The sequence below is a fragment of the Pseudophryne corroboree genome, chromosome 4, assembly GCF_028390025.1.
Source record: "Pseudophryne corroboree isolate aPseCor3 chromosome 4, aPseCor3.hap2, whole genome shotgun sequence".
Classification (NCBI taxonomy): domain Eukaryota; kingdom Metazoa; phylum Chordata; class Amphibia; order Anura; family Myobatrachidae; genus Pseudophryne; species Pseudophryne corroboree.
Genome location: NC_086447.1, coordinates 432,244,477 through 432,247,322, shown reverse-complemented (window position 1 = coordinate 432,247,322; position 2,846 = coordinate 432,244,477). Strand labels below are relative to the sequence as shown.

The window sequence follows — 2,846 nt, the reverse complement described above, 5'->3', positions numbered from 1 at the left end:
TAGTTCAACACAGGTGATGGAAATCATAAATTAAGAGGGAAGTCCAGAAACAGAGCATTTTGTACCTAGTGGGGCGGGTCATGTTGGAGGGTCTGCCATGACAGTTAGGAGCTGATGTGCAATGGCTGAAACATTACTTACCGAGTAACAATGCAGTGCTCAACTAAACAAAGTGGTACTGAACCAATTAACAGCAGGAAAACGAAGCGCTGGGCAGGCGCCCAGCATCCTCTACGGACTACGAGAAAATTATTTACCGGTAAATGATTTACCTATAAAACGTGTGAAAAGTCCCATTTTCAGAACCTTCTGGCCCCCTTGTCCGGCATTGAATACCCCCCTTAGTGTACTAAGGTGGAAACTAACACAAATTATAATAACACAAAATAACTGTAAATTATATAAAAACTTTAATAAAAAAACTAGAAGGAAAAAAACACAAAATACTTTTTTTTTATAAACAACGTAAAATATAACGAAAAATTTGAAGGACCACCGCCCTCAGAATTAGAACCAATCGCCGGAGTTGGTCTGTGAAAATAAAAAACAATGTACAGTATTAGAACAGTAAGACAGGTTGAGTACTGTACAGTATACTGGCCCTCATTCCGAGTTGTTCGCTCGGTAAAAATCTTCGCATCGCAGCGATTTTCCGCTTAATGCGCATGCGCAATGTCCGCATTGCGACTGTGCCAAGTAAATTTGCTATGTAGTTAGGATTTTTACTCACGGCTTTTTCATCGTTCTGGCGATCGTAATGTGATTGACAGGAAATGGGTGTTACTGGGCGGAAACAGGCCGTTTTATGGGCGTGTGGGAAAAAACGCTACCGTTTCCGGAAAAAACGCAGGAGTGGCCGGAGAAACGGGGGAGTGTCTGGGCGAACGCTGGGTGTGTTTGTGACGTCAAACCAGGAACGACAAGCACTGAACTGATCGCAGATGCCGAGTAAGTCTGAAGCTACTCAGAAACTGCTACGAGGTGTGTAATCGCAATATTGCGAATACATCGTTCGCAATTTTAAGATGCTAAGATTCACTCCCAGTAGGCGGCGGCTTAGCATGAGCAAATCTGCTAAAATTCACTTGCGAGCGAACAACTCGGAATGAGGGCCACTGTACAGCACTTTATCAAAGTTTATGAACAGTATGCATGTAAAATAACACTATTATGACTGTACCCCTAGTCAGGTTGTCCGGGCCATAGCGCCCTGGTCCTGGAACTTGTCCGGTACCTGTTTTATGGGAAAAAAGATAAATGACTGTAAATACTGTACTGTACCAGGCCCCCAAGGAACCCTATAAAGCACAGTTTACATGACATCATGATGTTCCACAGCAGAGACATGGGGAGGCTCAGCCACAGGAGCAGGGATAGGCTAAAAAGACAAGGGGAAGCTGAGGCACAGTGGGAGGTGTAGGATAAGAGGCACAGGGTGGGGAATAAGGTTTAGAAACAGTGGTGAAATGAGCCTTAACTTAACAAAAATGTCTTACCAAGACGAGGCGGGTCCGCGAATGCCGGCGGCGGAGGAATAGGTCCAGGGGTGCCTGTATTAAACACATTGGCCACAGCATTACCTTTGTCCCCAGCAGTAATCAAACAAAAGCATTCATACCCTCATGGTTTACTGTACATTTCACAAGGTGCAAATCGCACCTAGGGCCTAATTCAGATCAGATCGTAGATGTGCTAAATTTAGCACATCTATGATCAGTTTCACAGACACTGGTAAATCTCAAAAATAAAAAAAGACGCTTGCAGGGGTGATCAAGAACCAATTAAAATATTTATTGTCACTGTAATAGGCAAAATCAGTGCTGGGTTCTTCCACCCCTTATACAATGCCCACAGCAGTATTGCCCCTTATGCTATGGCCACTGTACTGTTAGTGCCCCTTATGTACAGTAGAGCCTATAAAAGAAATGCCCCCAGTAGTAGTGCCCTTTATGTCCCCAGGAGTGTCCCTTATGTCCCACTTATAAAGTGACTCCTATGCAATGCCCGTAAATCTCAAAAATAAAAATAGACGCTTGCAGGGGTGATCAAATATTTATTGTCACTGTAATAGGCACTGGAACTTGTCCGGTACCTGTTTTATGGGAAAAAAGATAAATGACTGTAAATACTGTACTGTACCAGGCCTCCAAGGAACCCTATACAGCACAGTTTACATGACATCATGATGTTCCACAGCAGAGACATGGGGAGGCTCAGCCACAGGAGCAGGGATAGGCTAAAAAGACAAGGGGAAGCTGAGGCACAGTGGGAGGTGTAGGATAAGAGGCACAGGGTGGGTAATAAGGTTTAGAAACAGTGGTGAAATGAGCCTTAACTTAACAAAAATGTCTTACCAGGACGAGGCGGGTCCGCAAATGCCGGCGGCGGAGGAATTGGTCCAGGGGTGCCTGTATTAAACACATTGGCCACAGCATTAGCTGTTGGGTAGATACAGCCAGTATCAGATGTCAGGCCATACAACCCCCTCATTCTTCCCTACACAATGGATTCCAGGCCACACAATCAGATTAAGTAAGGTTACTTTAGGTAACATCTATTGTGGCTGCCGGATGCAGGGCCGGCGCTACCATTAGGCAGCTTTAGGCAGCTGCCTAGAGCGCCAGCCACTGGAGGGCGGCACTGATCCTCTAACAAAAAACACAGAAGGATGTCTCTTGTCTGAGAGACATCCTTCCATTTAGATAATGCCGGCAGCAGACTTACGACCCCTCACCTCTTCCACACAGGCTAGCATTTTCCCCCCCTGCTACCCGCCATTTAAGCCCCGCCCCCAATCGGCATTTGGCTTCGCCCCCTTTCTACATGTCAGGGCACACTGCAAGGGG

General features: G+C 45.7%; 1 long non-coding RNA gene across 1 annotated transcript; it reads right to left on the bottom strand.

Annotated features, from left to right (window-relative positions):
• Window positions 1-1,180: 1,180 nt before the first annotated feature.
• LOC134911475 (uncharacterized) lies at window positions 1,181-2,439 on the bottom strand. Its single transcript, XR_010176606.1, has 3 exons — window positions 2,355-2,439; window positions 1,497-1,550; window positions 1,181-1,234 (listed from the first exon to the last, which is right to left on the bottom strand). It is a non-coding gene; the product is annotated as an uncharacterized LOC134911475 (long non-coding RNA).
• Window positions 2,440-2,846: the final 407 nt, after the last annotated feature.